Raw genomic sequence first — 18,553 nt, forward strand, 5'->3', positions numbered from 1 at the left:
ATGGGTAAAAGAATAAATAAAAATGAAAGATAAAAATATGTATATATAAATACATATACATACACAAGTACATGTAGCATTACTTAGATGAAAATTTATAACCTGAAGTAGAAAAGTGGGTATCACTAACTTATTGTGATAGAAGTACTGTAGAAAAGAAGTCTCAAAATATAAAATTAGAAAACAAATATAAAGGAAGAAAATAAATATAAGAGCAGAAATTAATGACATAAAAAAACATAAAAGTTTAAATCAGTTATTTGAAAATATTAATAAAATAGGCAAACATTGGACAAGACTGGCCAAGAAAAAAGAAAACCACAACAAATTTGGGAATGCACAAGAGTATGGACTAAAGGAATACAATTATAATATTGCAGAAACTAAACTAAAATGAATAAATGTTATAAATAACTTCATGACAATAAATGATAAGATACATTCATATCTACAAAAACACAATTTACTAAAAATAACTATTTTGAGAAGAAATAGAAAACCTTGCTAGTTGTTAGGAACCTTCACTACGGAAACATCAGACCCAGATGACTTTGGGGTTGATTTTTTATTAAACATTGAAGATCAGGTAATTCTACCTCATACATTTTTTCATGCATTGTCTTCCAAAACCCAGAAGAACTAAAAGTCCACACTAACTCACCTTAAGAGACTCTCTGCTGCCTGTTTCTAAGAGCAGAAACAAACTACAAGAAAATATGACAATGGTACAAATAGAAATTTCTAAACAAAATGTTACAAAGAACTTAAAATATTAAAGCAAAATGTAAAAAAGCATATATCATGGCCACTTTGAGATTATCCCAAGAACACAAAGTTTGTTTTATTTTGAAAATCAGTTAAAGTAATTCACCATTATCTGGGGATCAAATAAACAAAGCCAAATACTTAGGTTTATAGATGTAAATATCTATTCTATAAAATTAATATTTATGCATGCCTTAAAAACAAAACTAAAAAGTATAACAAAGATAGTAGTGTTGGTTAGATATGGAAATGACAAATGACAAAGCTGGAGGTATTTATAAGTTGAGGAAGATACTGATAGGTCCCGGATCTATTCAAAAGTTTTCACCCCGTTTCAAAGGAATACTTGTATAATCTACCAAGAAACAACAAATAATGTGAATGAACATAATGTAATATATGTGAATGTTGATTTATAATACATTACATCTAAAACCTGTCTAATGTTTTAAACCAATGCTACTTCAATAAAACAGTTTTTAAAAGGAAAATAAATATTTATACAAGGGAGTAGTTGATTAAATGTATTTGTATTTAAGGATGGTGGTTAGCAAAGTACTGGGGTGGTCATTTTGGAATTTTAGGAGCAGCATTTAGAGATTTTCCAGGAACTAAAGCTTTTTCTCCTTGGCTTCCCTGAGTATATCAATGTGAAGTGTCAGGGCACTGCTCAGAAATGAGATATCCTGTCATACCGACTTCAACCAGAACTCCTCCTTGTCCTTTAACAAAAGACTGACAAATGAGGTGGCCTTTTGAGATACCGCTTATCAGCCCAGAGCAGTCAGGGGCTGACTGCTGCAGCCCCCACTGGGCCCCAAGTGGATGAGCCTGGACTTGTGATCCTCTCAGGCCACTGTCCTGACTTGTGTCTCTATCCCTCTGTCTGCCCAGAGACTCTCCTTTTTGGGGGTGAATCCTGCTCTCTGGCCTGCCCTTGCTCTTTGAATGGGAACAGTTTTAGTTTTCCTATTTTGACCCTTTCACTGTGTCTCAGACATGGTTACCCTCTCTCCTGACCCTGCCTTGTCAACATCCTTTCTGGAAAAAGCCCAAATCCCCAGGTTCCCCAGGGCTTTGGCTACCAACACAACTCATATTTCCTGGCCAAACCTGCTCAAGCCCACCCATGAGCTCAGTTCCCCATTAAGATAAGGGCTTTGGCCCTGATCAATGTTTACTTATCATCTTGAATCAGTGTTGAAAAAATATATCCTTATGATTTTGACCTTGATCGCAGTTTGAAACACTGTGGGTTGCAGCCATCAATGGGTTGTGAAATCACTTTGGTGGGTCATAGCAAGTATTTTTGAAGAACTAGAATAGATTATCAAATATCAAATTTCTGTATTTATGATAAGTATTGTTTCTAATGTAACTTATATTTTAGGTATCTTTATGCACTTAGTTTTGACACTTTATAGGCTTAACTGTGTCCCTCAAAATTCATATGATGAAACCAAACAGCCAGTACTTTAGAATGTGGTCATATTTTGGAGAAAGAACCTTTAAAGAGGTGAGTAAGCTAAAATGAGGCCTTTGGGGTGATGCCTAATCCAGTCTGACTGATGTCCTTATGAGAGGAAATTAGGACTTGCAAAGAGATACCAGGGGCAGGAAGACACAGTGTCAGTCAGGTAAGGAGGCCTCAGGGAAACCAAACCTGTTGACAATTTGATCTTGGACTGGAAGCCTCCAGAACAGTGAGAAATATATTTTGTTAAAACAGATTTAATTTAATAATTTAAGTTCCTGGTCTGATATTTTTCATGGCAACCCTTGGGAACTAACACAGACACATAATTCTTAGGGTGAATTCAGTTGAAAGTATTAGTTAGTCATTGGTTTAAAGGACTTTTCAAACTTTAAATCTCATTGGCAGTTGAAAAGAACAAAGATCTGCTCTTCAGTTTGCAAGGGAAGCTTGCAGGTCTTCAAGTTCAAGGTCTCCATGAGTCATTAGCATCTCTCAGGAGTGCACCCCAATGAGAAGCCCCTGTGGTAGAAACGTGTTCATGGGTCTCTGAGCAGCCGGGCAAGCCTGTAGCTATGGCTGTGCCCAAGAAGACAGAAAAACACAAATTAAGCATGTGAGAACACACTGCAGGAGTCCAGGACCCAGACAGCAAAAGGTTAAAACTCAGGGCTTCTGAAATGTTCATGGCCAGGTGCTCAGTCTCCAACACTGGGCCCCTTGTACGATGAGATAACATGAGTGAGGCCCTAGGTGTTTCTGGACACTGCTCCATTTCCTTCCATCAACCCACCCTGAGCACCCTCCCAACATAAATGAGGGTGTGTCCTGCCCTCACAGAGCAGGCCCCGTCCTGGCTGGAGCTACGGCACGCTCACCACAGCAAGTTCCAAAGGTGAGTCTGTAAAAGCGGTCCCCAGAGCGCCATTGGATGCCGACCTCCCCTTGGCAGGTCTGCCTGGAGTATCCAAGTGTCTCACCCTCATAGTCGTTGTGTAATCTCCAACTCCTGCTGCTAAAGAGTTTTCTGTCTCCAAAAATAATCTCTAAATGATTGTTAACACGACCCCGACATAATTCATCCTCTCTAAATAAGTGAAAGGGAGCTAATACCCAACTCCTGGCACAGCCACAGAGCAGGCCTTGGAAGAGGAGGTGGCTGTGACTTCAGTCTTTGGCAGACGATGGCAGACTGGGCGGGGAGCCAGGCCAGCGGCAGAACACTGGGCATAGGATGCCTGGCATGGGCATTTCCTTCTGACCCAGGCCAGGGAGCAGGCCAAAGCTCCTCTGCCATTCCATCCAGAACTTTGAGAGCCTGTCACCTGCACTGGTCACCCTACCATCTCTGAGTGTCACCAGTATTTCATGTTTCACCTGAGAGTTTCCTATGGGTATTTGAGCACGTGAAGCAACTGGTTGCTGCACCTAATCTTTAACTGTGTGAAAAGCATCTCCCCACATCCAAATTTGAATCTCCCATTGACTTCAGGGAGAGAGCAAAGCTCCCTGCATGTAGTTCCACCTAGATATAGTTTCATTTGAACCTGATTCTTAGCACAGGAGATATATCACTTTGCGTCAAAAGAGGGATGTTGTAAATCTCTGCACACAGTTTTTCTGTACATGCTCCTTTTCCTAATTCCTTCAGGACTCTGGTTTATCTGGTTCATTTTTAGGTTGGAAGGAGATAGAGGATGCACTTTGCAATGGAACAAGAGGAGGTTTTTCAATGCCATCTGTGTATAACCCATCTGTGCAGCAGCCTGGGGAGGGGCAATGAATGCGTCCACTTTGCTGGTAAGTCCTGGAAGTCAAATAACTTGCCCCAGGTCACCAAGCTCATGAAAGGCATTCAAATGCAGTTTATTTTTTGGTTGGGATCTGGGGTTGTTGCACTCTCCCTCAGCTGAAGCTGGAAAAGATATCCTGATCCTTCCTGAGAGAGACAGGTAGGGATGGAGAGGGGTCCAGGGGTGACCAGAAACTTCCAGGCGCTTCCACAGAGCAATGAGAGTGAACCCTAAAGAGGGCTCTGGAGATGGTCCATGGTCAACTGCAGGCTCAAACAGTCAATTCTGACCTTGAGGTAGCCATCCTTCATGAGACTTTGGCCCACCTTGGAGGCAGAGTCACATGTGTGAAAAGCTGGGGCCTAGGGTGAGCCACGATTTGTGACTGGGCAACTTTGGCAAGTTGCTGGGCTTCTCAGAGCCTGTTTCTTCGTTCAGAAAATGAACAGCGCATTCTCTCAGCATTCTTGGGAGGAGCGGCCCTGCGCTGGATGTCTCTTCTGCCTCAGCCCACATGTGTCGAGGGTCTGGGTACACGTGCTTCTCACTCACTGCTTGCTGCATCGGGAGGTGTTGAAGTCAAATGGAAAATGTATGCTTCCTCCACAGAGCTTTCCTTGTTTGAAGGAACTGAATATTTTTCTTTTACAAGCAAAGACGTTTTCATTAATTTGTGCCAGGCCATTTAATGTATTCTTAGGTTTCTACAGTGTACTTGTTTCATTTAATGTTCTGGATTTCCAAGGAAGTTTCAGAATTTGGTTTGGTGAAAGACTTTGAAGGGACTGAGAAAAATAGGAAAAAAATGAGAAACAATTTCTTCACAAGACTGCAGCTTAAGGATCTCACCAAGAAAAAAATACACTTGGATGTATACAGGTGTTTTTCTGACAAATCTAGATCTTGATTCTTGCAAGTTAACATTGGCAAACATTCAAGACAGAAATTCAACAACATAGTGAACACTTTTTGTTTTAATTTGGATCATTAATCCGCAGTTAAAGTTCTGCAGAGTGGGGATAAGATGCTTTTGAAGCTCCATTCACCCTAATCTACATGGAAACTACGTGGGGATGCCTTGAGCTCACTGGGGAAGGTTTCCCACTGAGAGCCAAGCTCACGCGTCTGGATTATGAATGGTGATAGGCAGGAGCTCTAGTGACTTTCCTGAGGTCCCAGAGCAGTTTCCAGAAGTTTTCAATTGGGATGGGAGTTGATGGAGGGAGATAAGAAGGGGGGGAGGGGTCAGAGGGAGCGATGGGAGGGGGAACAGAGTGAAGGGGTGAGGAAGTAGGAAGAAGGGGAGAGGAAAGAAGAGGGAGAGGAGCAAGAGAAGGGAGAGAAGGAGAGTAAGGGGCGAAAGTGAAGAAAAAGGAAGAGGGGAAAGGGGAGGAGGAAGAAAGCTAAGAAAAGACTAACGCAATTGTGTTGGATGGAGAGCCATCTGAAGCTGGGGCCTCATGGTCACCATGTTTGGGGCTGGGGACACATTCAGTCCATAGCAGGCATGTGGAAGAGTTACCAGAGGAGAGAACCAAAACATCTCAGGAGAACAGTCACATTTTTGGGATACATTGAACAGTGTCATTGACCACTCCCATGTGGGGTTGTGGGGTGGGCCTGTCATAATAATGGGGACTGCAGACAAGGCAGGGATGGCCCCTTGGACCTCTCATCTGGGACCTCCTGAGTTACTTGAAGAGCTGAGAGAGGACAGAGGGCAGCCTCTAGTTGGAGGATGTGAGGGGCTGTGATGGCACATTGGGTTCCTTGATGCTTTCCAGATCAGTCCAACTCCACTATGTCAATCAGCAGAAGGTCAGCAGGCACTATTTTGGCCCAGGCACTATAGAGTGAGCAAGTTTTCTTCCTTATGGAACTCACATTTCCTTGGGGGAAGACAGACAATTGTGACCAGTCATACAGAGGCATGAGGGCCAAGCGTGAGATGTGCAGACCTCCATCCCTGCAGAGCCTGTGGCATCCAGTTGAGGCCACTTTGGGAGATGGAAGGGCAGAGGCAGGAGGAAGAAAGTGGACACTGCTTCCCCTAGCTCCCTGCCATGGCCCTGGGCTGACTGCATCCTCTCCAGAAGGCCCTGCTCCTTTAAGCTCCCCTAGACTGCACTGGATCCTAAGAACCACTCCTACTCCACCCACTGGGGCAGAGGAAGATGGAGTTCCCACCATAATTTAGCCTCACTGACTGGGAGCACCACCTCACTCCTCTAAGCTTGCCCTCATCCCTGCCCATATTTTGCAGGCAGTCCCCTCATTGAACTCTCATCAAATTACCCAGTTTAAATATGCCATCTGTTTCCAGCTGGGACTCTGAATGACCCAGTGACCTATGTTGGGTGGTCAGGGAAGATTTCAAAGAAAATGCTATTTTGAGTCAACTCTGAAGGATGAAATTCCAATTGCTCTTAATGCATAGATCCAATATATGTGTTGGTCAGCAAGTGAGGGGTGTTAGTGAGCTTGAAGCTACAGAGAGGGGTGTTACAGGGCCAGAGGAGGACCCATGAAGCCCTCCCCCTCCTAGCCATGCATGGGCTGGGCATCAATAGGGTCTGGATCAGCTGTTAGAAAGAGCAGAGGCCATTCATATTCCTTCAGCACCAGTGCAAGCAAGGGTCTGGCACATGCTGGGGTCCACACACCTTCCATACACATATATGTGGAGGAAGTCAACAGTAATGCTCCAGGTTTCAGAGGGTGCTCCCCAAAAAACCAAGATAAACAACAGGAGGCCCAGAATTCAATTTTGGTCACCCCTGGGAAGCTCCAAATCCTGCGCATAGATTTTAACTGCCTCTATGAGTTAATATCCCAGATATTAAATGTGGGCTAGAAGTAGTCAGCTAGACACATTTTATAAATCCCATCTCATAATCATAGTTTCATTATCTAGGTGTATTCCTTTTCTATGGCTGCTATAACAAGTTACCACAAATTTGGCTTAATACAATAGACATTAATTCTCTCATAGTTCTGATGTCTGAAGTAAAAATGTCAATAAGCCTCACTCCTTCTGGAGGCTCAAGGAGAATATTTGCATCTTGCCTCTCTCATCTTCTGGTGGCTATTAGCATTCCTTGGCTGGTGGCCATATCACTCCAGTCTTCAAGGTTAACATTTCAAATATCTTTCTTATGTCTTCACATCTCCTTTTCTCTGTGTGTAAAATCTCTCCTTGCCTTCCTCTTAGATACTTGAGTTTACGTTCAGGACCCACTCAGATAGTCATTCCATATTAAGACCCTTAATCTAATCACATCTGGAAGACCCTCCATACAAGCTGATAAATCATTCATAGGTTTCAGGGATTGGGATGTAGATGTGAAGCTTTGTCTCAGGTAGCTGCATCAGACAAGGAGATGCCATCTTTCTGAGTAGCCCACTTGGAGTGGCAGCTTATGCTGGAGAGCTGCTAGCTGACAGCAGAACTCAGATTCCTGATGTGCTTTTTCCACTGAGGCTGGTCGCAGGTGTGTCTCTGCCCCACTCCATGCATTTGCTTGCTGTTTTACAAATGAACTGGTGGAAGTAAATCAGGTTCCATGAACTACTAGGGTCTCTCAATAGGACTCAAGGCATGTTTCAGCCCCTTCCAGATGGCTGTTCTTGTATACGTGAATATTTCTTGTAGTCTTTATTAGTTCTTCTGAAGTCTTGGGTGAAAAAAAACTCACAGAGGATCAATGGGATGATTCTCAGCCCAGAGGGTTAGACAGAGAACCCTGGAAACTCTCAAAAGGTAGCTAAGGTCCAGATCAACCATAAATCATTTAGAACCTGTGGGCATTGACATGTTGTTTAAGCTTCCCAAGTGATTCTAATGTTAGGCAGCACTGGAAATGGTAGACCGTTAAAGTCCTTTCCTTTAATGCCCCTTCCTCCAGGTCAGGCATTTGATGAATCGGTAGAAATAGAGATGTGAGTTCCAATTGTGCCTTCGCATCAGCATCATTAACAAACTCAGATTTCTGACTCTTCCCATGTAGGGTCTGACTTAACTGATCTGCATGCAACACGGGTATCAAGACTCCCTTATGGCTCCCCAGGTGATGTCCTGCGATAGACAAAAAGGCAGTTTTATGTTGTAGCTGCTATTTAAAATGCAAGTGATTGTTAGGCTTGGGGAGGCCTTCCTGATTGGGAGAGTTTCTAGACCATGGAATGGCTTGTTCCATGGGAATAAATGGGAGTCATTTTTCCAGAAGTCTTGATTAATCAATGAGAATTCTACCAGGACTCAGCCATGGTTCTGCTGCCAGAAGGTCAAGGCATGGATCAGGTGACCTTTCAAAATTCCTGACAATTGCTTGAGTTTTTAAAAACTGCTATCACACCCTTGATAGATTCTGTCGCCATCTAGACAAGGAATGTAAAAAGAATAAAAATAGCCCAATGAATACAGGATCGTGGAAAATGTCATTACTGGTAATGAAAATTACAGGAAGCCTTGCCGACTCTTGCTCCCTCCCCAAGACTAACATGAGAACATGTTTTTTCTTCTGATGCAATAATTAAGTTTGCCCAAGAAAACGTCTCTCTGTGCATGCCTCAGGGCAGGGGCTAAATGAAGCCTTTAACTGATAAATGTGATCTTCTCAGTTTACTGAACTCTTGGGGAAGACAGGCTTCCCAGGGGGAATAGCTGAGTAGGGATGTGCTGCGAGAATCTAGAGAAGAGATTAGTGATTCCTGAGGATCAGAAAGACCAACTTTCTTAGGAAATGGAAGATTTAGGGTGACTTTTGTAGCTAGTGGCAGCACAGTTCTAGAACCAGAGCTGAGGCCAAGAGGAAATGATGGCTCAGAATAAGTCTCATCAGATGCCACCAGGATGAACACACATTCTTTCAACAGTCAGCATAGACTAGTCACTGTGCAGGCACCGCACAGACATGAAGGGCAAAGCACAGCCTTCCCTGCCTCGTAGAGGTTTCACTTAGTAGGGAACAGATCTGAACCTAGGAATCTCCTCACAGTGTGCTCAGAGAACTGACTGATACTGGGTTTGGGGTCCACCATGTCTGGCTTGAGAGCTGAAAACTAAGTACAATAATACTTGCCTGGGGCTGGGGAGTCATAAAAGGCAACAGAAACAGATAATGAGTTGGTTAAAAGACATTCAAATGAACACAAAGGGGAGTGTTAAGCTTCATTAGCTATCAATAAAACAAAGAGGAAAACCTCCTGAAGACTAATTTCTCTGCTCTGGAGGAATAGCAAAGGATGGGAGAACTGCAATCTAGTGTGTGGCCCCTGTACTGTGGGCAGAAGAGTCAGGGCCCTTTTGGAGGACAATTTTTGCATGCTGTGCCTGCCCAGGTATGTATTTCAAACCATTATTTTCACTTGTGGGAATTTACCTTAAACATTCCATCATACAAAAGGCTTCATACACAAAGATGTATATTACAGTGTCCTGAGAGCTGTAAGCAGGAGCCTAACTCTCCTCCTGCAAGAACATAGAAACAATCTTTATACCTCCAAGCAGGCATGCACACAATGGGATATTATCAGAGCATTGAAGTGAAGTTTTGAAGAGATCAAAGATATAAAAACATGTGAAACATTCAAGATAGAATAGCATGTTCATTTTGGCAGTAACTATGTATGTGTTCAAGTCCTGGTGCTGCCACTTCAAATTGTGTGAATTTAGGAAACCTAATCTCACTGGTCTCATGAACTTGATCTTTAAAATCAGCAGGCAGTTGTGAACAAAAGGGAAGTAAAGCAAAGCTGGGAGATGAAAGGGCTATTCCCCTAAAATGAGAAGTTTCTATGGTTGTGAAAAAGAATAAAGGAGCAAACTCCACAGGGAAACTTAACATTGCCTGTTGTTTCAGGTTAAACAAAAATCTCCTGAATAGAACTTTCAAGAGCTTCTTTTTAGAATATCTAGGGAAAACTGGGGTTTCCTACCCTTAACAATTAGTATTTCACATATTACAATTCATATTCAACACCTACTTGGAAGACTCAGAGCAAGTAAAAACAGATGCATCCCACCCCATAACTGAGATCCTTTCCCAAGTAGAGATAATGAGCTGCCAAGTGTCATTGGGTCCTCAGGGTGCCAGGTGCCAGGTGACTAACTCCTCAGCAACTTGAAGAGTGAAGACTTCCCTCTGTCTTTCCCTGGGTGCTGGAAACCCTCAGGGACAGTCCCTGCTAGGTCAGCTCACAGCACATACTGGCCTCCGTCTGTTCTAGGGAGCAAAGAGTAAGCTCTCATCACTTGTGGGCTCCATCTTTTGCTTTCCATTTGCTTTTCCTGACTTATTCATCTCTCTGAGAGATCTAACATATGCCTCTGTGCTAATGGTTCTTTAACTTAAGTTAAAGAACTGCAGTCAAATCACATGGAGGCCTCATTAGAACAGAGAATGTTGGGTTTGCCTCGGAGTTTCTGCCTCAGTAGGTCTGGGGTGGGGGTCCAGAATCCCCTTATTAGCAAGGTTGTAGGGGATGTCAATGTTGCTGTTCTGGGGAGCGCTCTGTCTTATGTAAACCACCGAACCAGGTGGACACACTTCTATAGGCAACACGTCATTCCTCTCGAGGCAAAATGTCCAGGGTGAGTGTAGGGAAAGGTTCATGCTTTCTGAAACTGAAGATAGTGAGAGTCTGTCCATGTTACTGAGCTTTAAATGGAGAAATGTCTGTCTGTAGCATGATGACTAAGTCTTTTGTTGTTAAAGTTTAAAAAAGGCACCACCATGGTGGGTGCTAAGCGGGCCAAGAAGGTTTGGGGATCACTGTGTGGTGAAAGAATGAAGATATTTTTTGTGGACCCAGAAGCAGAATAGATAGATCATAAAAGGAATTGAGTGGTAGACAGGGTTTTGGGTTCAATTGTGACCCCCATCCCCCCCAAAAAAGGTAAATTGAAATCCTAACCTAGGTCCCTATAATTATGACCTTATATGGAAATAGGATCTTTGCAGATTTCATTAAAGATAGAAAAATTTTCTAAGCCCTGTATAGTGCTCATAGATCAAATAGAGATACGTAACTTTTGACTTCACATGGGACTTACACAGTTTCTTCTTCTTTCAGACTTCATTCATATCTATCTAGGAAAATAATATGCTAAAAAACATCATTTGATGATAATTATCCTGGCAAACATGTGCTCCATAGATTGGAGCAAAGAGACAAGAGAAGATTGATATTAATTGAAGAGAATATTGTTACAGGAGATAAGAGCCAAGGACCAACTCTGAGAAGTTGCTATGGAAACAGAATAGCAGGATACATGGTAAAAAGGAAAATTGTTTTGAGGAACATTTCCGAATATAGTGACAGTAGGTTGACCCAAGGGCCAAAGATTCTGCCCAGATATAACCCTGGAATCCTCAGGGATCCCAAAGTTCCACCTGCCAGAGGTGGTGAATCAGATAAACCATACTGGCCATTTTGGATGCATGGAGAGTACAAGAAGGAATAAAGATCTCTGACCCATCACTCTCAATATCCACTCCCACATTGCCCTGGGCTGACCCGGTGAAATGCAATAGAGGTGTTGTGTGTATGATGTCCCCCACTAGATGACGAGAAGCCTTGTAGTTCCTGCCTTGGCCTCTTGAAACACTTGCTCTGGGGTGTTTGGTGGAAGACACGATGGAAGAAACCCAAGTGTCCCGAGGCTACTATGAGACTAGGAAGCCCAAGCTAACCACATTAATAGACCATGTATGGGGAAAGATTCCCAGCCAACTCCAAGACGTCCCAGCTATCCCTGCCCGGACACCACGCATGAGAGTGGAAAAGATATCCTCAATATCCAGCTTAGGTTAGAATTCATGTGAGTAGTCCCAGATGAAATCTGTCACTCCAATCACATCTGACTGCAACTACATGAAAGGGAACCACACAGCTGAGCCCAGGCAACCTAGAAATGCATGAAAGAGTTGGGAAAAGATGCTTTGTGTCTCTAAACTTTAGGATGGTTTATTACACAGACATAGAAAACTGGACCATTAACACAGAAAGTCACATAACAGTCGCTCTCTGCAGACACTTGGACCATTTCCATGGACCCGAGTAAGAGTGGAGCTGTCAACCCTGTCCCCCAGAGGCTTTAACAGTTTCTCTAGATGTAGCGTCCCATTGATACCAGCCTGTCCACATTTCTCTCTTGCCTGGAGAGAGTCAGGGAGATTCCAACCAGTTCTTCTGACCACAAAGTCCATGACTGATTGAGGTTGCCTGCTTCTGGCTGCTAATTTTTCTGGCAGTCCCTAGTAGTTTGGGTAACACCCAGGATCCTGTCATTTGTCACTTGGCGGAGTCTTGATTTCTTTACCCCAGAGCTCTGAAATGTCTTGCTGCTGCCTGTCCCAGGCATGGGGAAACTTCACTGAGGGAACCTGGAAAAGATCTGGAAAGGGAAGAAGCTATAGTAATCAACAGCCAGGAGAACCCCCTGGCCAAACTGGAACCACCCCACACGCCAGACACTCCCTACCTGTTGATTTGTACTCTCTGTGTTTTTATATTTTGTTCTTGGTGGCCGAGCTGAGGTGGCACAACTGTATTAATGCAGGCAACAGGGGGCAGCACTTCCTGGGCTGCATTCTGGAAGAGGAGAGCCCTATTTTGGAGGGTTATTTGCTCAATACATGGTCAGTTTTCTCCTCCTAACCCAGTGCCAGATCAAAACAGCTTGTTTCTTGGGGAGAAAATTCCATTCTTACCCCCATGCCTGACCCTTTTGGAAAACACACTAACTCATGTATAGATGAAGAATGTTTCCCTGATACTTGTAGGAGGCGGCTCCTCGTGAGTATGGCCATCGTGTTTCTGGAGTTTCAGGCCCAGGCTCCTAGCAAAGCGTTAGTATAACGCTGAAGGGTCGGCCATAATTGTTGACGGCATTCAGGTCCCTGATTTCCAGGCTAGCCATTGTATTAAGGGGTCTCTAGATAGTGTTATTGATGGCCTTTACCTGTGTTGTTGACCTCTGGGCAAGGAATGATCAATGTTGTCTATTAATGCAATCTGCTTTGAATACCAACTAACTAAATATTAAAATACCAACTAACTCATCACACACACACACACACACACACACACACACCCCTGAATGATTTGAGTGCATTTAGGCAAAGCAGAATTACTTTTAATATTTCATTTGACTAAAGATTGGGGTAATTTGCAGGTTTCACACGCAACTGAACACTAAGGGCTTACACTGGGCTGGGGCTCTGACCTGAAGTTAGCCCTTGATCTGTGCTCCCCTTGGACCTGTGGCAGGAAAGGGGCAGCCCAGTCATAGCCAGGGTGGTGCCTATGGGGCCAGCTGGAAATGGCCTTGTCTGCCCTGGGCAGTTCCCAGAGCCCACTCTGCACCACCCAGAGAGGTTTTGCTTTCTCTGACTCTTTTGCTTGCTCCCCAGTCCTGACTCCAATTTCAAACTAAGGATGGAAAAACTGAGCCATAGAGAAGTAAAGCCAGTTAGCCAAACATTTAACAAAGACACAAGAGCCAGGTCAGAACCCAGGAGTGCTCCCATTACCCAGAAGGCATGGAGAGAAGCCACCAGGGCTTGTGAACACTGCAGAAGTCTGGGGCAAGAGGATATTTTATCCAATGAGGGAATTTCCTGCCAGGATGAGTGGGCTTTGAGCTTGAGCAAATGGCAGAAGACCTGTGTCCTGTGAGGGAAGTCTCTGAGGTGCTTTGAGACTGCCGCTTCATTTTTAACAACAGGAGACGCTATCTCCTTGCTTACTCTTTGGCAAATCACATGGATGTGAAAATGCTTTGTAAAGTCTGTATGTGAAGGAGCCTCAGCTTTATCACTGTTTCCAGTAGCAACATCAAACAGGGTCTAGAGAAAATCCTTATGCTGGCCTTCCACATCCTATCTGGCAAGTCCAAGAAGAGCTCTATTTTAGATACCCATCTTGTCATCCGTCTCCCATCTAATGGAGGATTCTGACCTCCTTGCTTGAAGAGGAGCTGGTCTCAGTGACTTGCCTCATCAGAAAAATGTCATAGAAGTAAGGTTCTAGGACATCTGAGGCAGAGTCATAGGGCCCTCTGGCTTCTATCTGGAGGTCTTGGAACACTCCCTCTGGGGATGCCCTCTTAACTGCTCACTCCATGCCACATGAAGAGGGCACATGTAGGTGTGAGGATCACAGCTGAGCACCCAGCTGATGACTTGCATCCACAGCCAGCATGTCAGTGAGACCTCGTGTGTACAGCCGAGCTGAGCCCTCAGACACTGCAGCACAGCTCCCGTCTGGCTGCAACCATATAAGATGCCCCCAATAAGAACTACCCGGATGAGACAGACACACCAGAGACAGAGAGGGGAGCAGAACAGGTGGATCTATTGAATACACTGCTGAGGGGAACAGCAGGCAATATAGGAGAGGTCTGCTGCAAGGAACTGAGTTTTAAAGGGTGATATTTAACTGAAAAAAAATTCTTCATGGACAGGTATCCGTGCCCCCTCATTTTCCCACCTGTATCCTAGAGTCTGAACTGCTTTATCTTTCTCTGAGCATCACTCCCTGCTTTCTGCTGCCCCACAAGTAAGTCCTGTGGTCTCAATCCAGGGTTCTTTCTCCAGGTTTCCTGTAGGGATACAGACAACAGAGTGACAAGCATAGGGGAATGAATTAGGTGGATCCAGCATGCCCCATGTGCCTTTCCTAGCCTGAGGTGGTGACTTCCTCATGAGACATAACCAGGAGAATCCCCTAGACACTTGCAAGCCAAACTCTGAACTCCTAATATTCACCTGAAAATTCCTGCCCCTAAACAGCTTTGAGTGGAGCAAGCAGGACCCCATGCTCTGTCGGCTGGAGCATTTCCGGCCTGTATGTCTTTCCTCCACCCAGGAGTCTCCACCCAGGGCTGATCACCTCTGCATGCCTTCTCAGCTTTGACCCTTGCCGCCTGTGTGTGGGGACAATGGCCAAGTAAAGGATTTCAGAAAAAGTGACCCCACCAACAAAGCTTTCTGGCTCTGACATCTGTGAGTGTCACAGATGTTAGAGCTAATTAACCACTTTCACCAAGCCCAAGTCTATCAAACTTCCCAGGCAGAGAGGTCGTCTCTGGGCTGAAAGGTGAGCTGTTTACTTAAGGGAGGTGGGTGGTCTCCAGCAGGACTTTCAGATTAACCTAAGCCCTCTGCAAATACAAACCTCTGAAAATACAGAGCAGGGCTACCCAGGGTACCAATCAAGATAAGTGCAAACCAGGCACTAAGTTTGGATTTCAGAATCCTCCAAGACATTGAGGAGAAAGCAAGAGAAAAGTGGGCAGAATTCTTTCTTGCTCTAGCCAGAGACCAGAGAGGCAGCTGTCTTGGGTCAGGAAAGCTACAGAGATCCCCTGCAGTCCCCCATTGCTTTCCTGGTGAGGAAGTTTCCGAAACCCTTTCAGGCTCTCAATTCCTTCCTATGTCTCTGAAGCAGCAGGAAGATTTGGCCCCCATATCCTCTCTCAGAGTCCACTTCCCTGGGCTTTCTGCAGGGTACACACCAGCCCTTGCACTGAGATGTTCTCTTCTAAGGAAAAAGGTTGTGGGCTCTCTGGGACAAACTACAATGGTTTGTACATACAAATCTTGCTGGCAGTCTCAGAGCAGAAAAGAAAACCTAAGTATCAGGGCTTTAGGGGGTTCAAATTATAATTCTCTTACAGATCCACTGGAAAATAAATGCAGGTGTTACACAGGATTGTCAAAACATCACCTCAGTCACTGGTAAAGCTGGTTGGAGTATGTGGCCTTAAATGTGCAGAAAAATGTACCTGTGGCAAAGACATTTCTCCTCCTGAATCTCACATGGCCGAGAGTCACAGAATACTGGTTCTCTATGAGGCAGGCAGTTTCTGAGATAAGAGGGAAGTCTGAGCACAGCTTAACCATTTCTGCTCTGTCTTTCACTTCACCCTCCCCCACCACTGCCCATGGGGAGCAGAGTGAGGCCTTGAGTCTTACTCATTGGGAGAGCTTCCCCACCAGCAAATAAGAAAGTTTGCTGTGAACAGTTGCATATGAAGAGTCCAGAGGACTCAGATCCATCTTCACAATAGGTATTGAACATCTCCCCAACCCCTCAGGTGTGACAAGATACAGTAGCAGAAAGAACACAGTCTTAGCGACCCCAGGTAGGCAGATGGCTCTTTGAGCTCCAGTTTTCTCCACTGTAATGTGTAGTGACAGTGCCACCTCATGGGAGTGATGTGGGCATTACTGAGTCTGGGTCACCAATAATCCTGGTTTTAGAGCCCCAGGAAACCCCTCCATCTTGGGCAAACCCAGACAGTTGATGACAGTATTGAAGACAGCTGGTACACAGTGGGTCTTAGGAATTATTTGCCCCTCCCTTCTTATTCAAACTTCTGTTTTGAGAGTGAACGTTGAAGAATTCCTTGAACAAGTAAAATAGGGCAAACCCAGGGGAAATGGCATGACCCCATTAATGGGACCTTAACTGTGTGCTTAAGAATGCAAGACGTGATCCAAAATCAGACACAAAGAGAAACAAAAAGGATTTATTTACACAGGAAGTGAGAAAAAGGGAGAATAGAGAGGAAAAAAGGAATAAAGAAAAATTATTGGCTGACACATGGCCAGATGCCATCTGTCCTACCCCAGACAGCATCTGCTGAGCAGAGTCTGAGGTCCAAGTTGAAGCTGCACAAGGCAAGCTGGTGGCTTCTCCACCAACATCCATCTTCACTAGTAGTTTGATCGCCAAAGTGCCAGCTCTGCTCCTTTTTCCCGTCAGCCCCTGCACATGCTATCAGGGGGTGGAGTCTGTAAAGTTCTACCTTCTACCATTGAGTTGGCTATGAGTGCCACCCACTGGTGAGGAGGTTGTTGAAACGTCCCTCTCCCTTTCTCCCTCTCTATGGGGTTCATGTGGGAATCTCCTCTAGGAAAGGGGAGGAAAATACGGTGTTTGAATTGGAATACCTTATGGAACTTGGAATAAATAGACTTGCATTTCAGAGGAATGTTCCTGTGGCATCAGCTCCAAGAAGGGGCAAATAGAACAACTCTCTGGCACAAAGTTAAGTACATGTTCTGAGAAGATGTTTGGTCTTCCTTTTGAAGGTACTAGGGTAACAAGGGGGCATATGAATTGGTTGACCAACCACATCACCTTCCAAAACCACTGACCCCACATACTCCAAAGCCCACCTCTGCCTTTTGCAACAAAGCTCAATGTCATAATTCCCCACCTGTTCTATGTGAGCACTGGACACTGCCATGGGCGTCCAGAAAGGCAGAATGTCTCCAGAAAATGGTTTGCACTGGAATGTACACAGGTATTATTGAGAAGGCAAATGACTCTTTCTAATGGATACTCCACTGTAGATAAATTCCCCAATCTAGTTCTACACAGTTGACTTGCTCTCTGAGCATGTTCTATAGGAAGGGAACAGACATGTCCCTTTATAAATATCAAGAAACCTTGACTACCATGGAGAAAACTCCTCACAGATGATCTTGTGTGAAAAAAACAAGGGAGTCTCATTACAAATGTTTGTGGTTGGAAAGTTCTAGAAACCCCTATGTACATGTTATGCAAGAAGGACATTGCTGAGTTCTACCATGGAAACCTCAGGTTTCCCTGAGCAACTGGTGGGCTTTCTTTGTGACCAAGAGAATGATGTAACCAATAAAACCTCTCTTTTGCTGCCAAAGCTCAGAGTAAAATTCAAAGCTCAATTAGAGCATCGACATTTGTTTTCACAGTTGATATATGTGTGATATTTACCTAGTCTTGCTTCTCTACTTTTAGTTATTTTCTTCCTAGAACTGGTTCGTTATTTCTTTGGTAGCACCATGTTATTTTATGTATTTTTCTTAGCAGCCACCTAAATTTTAGAGGGTGGGGTGGTCTGAGGGGTGTAAATAGGCAATACTTCTGATCTCTTGGAAATGATCGATAATGGCTGGATGGTGATGGTACAAGAACAAGCTTGTTGCCACTATGAATCCTGCACTTGGAAAATGAAATTCCACTAGCATCCTGTGTATAGGAAACATAAAGTCACACATTCTGGAGAGAAGGTGAAAAGTAGTAAATAGTATTAGGGGAAGGGGGACGTTCATTATTAAGTAAAGCAGAATTCCCAATCTGGCTGCCTCTTTCTAACAGATCTACAGTCTTCACTACCTTAAGCTTCCTCATCTGTAAAATGGGTGTTTTATTGCCCTACCATCCGTAAGTGCTCCGGTGAACCGGAGACACAGAGCCTGCCATGACACCAGCAACAATCCCAGAACTTCCCCATGACTTTTTGTGTAAAATTCAATATTTCACCAAAGGACACATCCCTCTCAGTGCACAGGATGTTCACACACAGCTCTGGGAGACAAATGTTCTCTCCAGCTGGCAGAAGGTGACACCACACTGGCAGGCTGGTATGCAGCTGAAAAGTCTGAGTGTGAATTTAAATTCAGCCTCTGGCTCATCCAAGCCCATATTCTTGATCACTGAGTCCTCTTTCTCCCCACTGCAACTA

Source organism: Talpa europaea (assembly GCF_964194135.1).
Source record: "Talpa europaea genome assembly, chromosome: 10".
Lineage (NCBI taxonomy): Eukaryota > Metazoa > Chordata > Mammalia > Eulipotyphla > Talpidae > Talpa > Talpa europaea.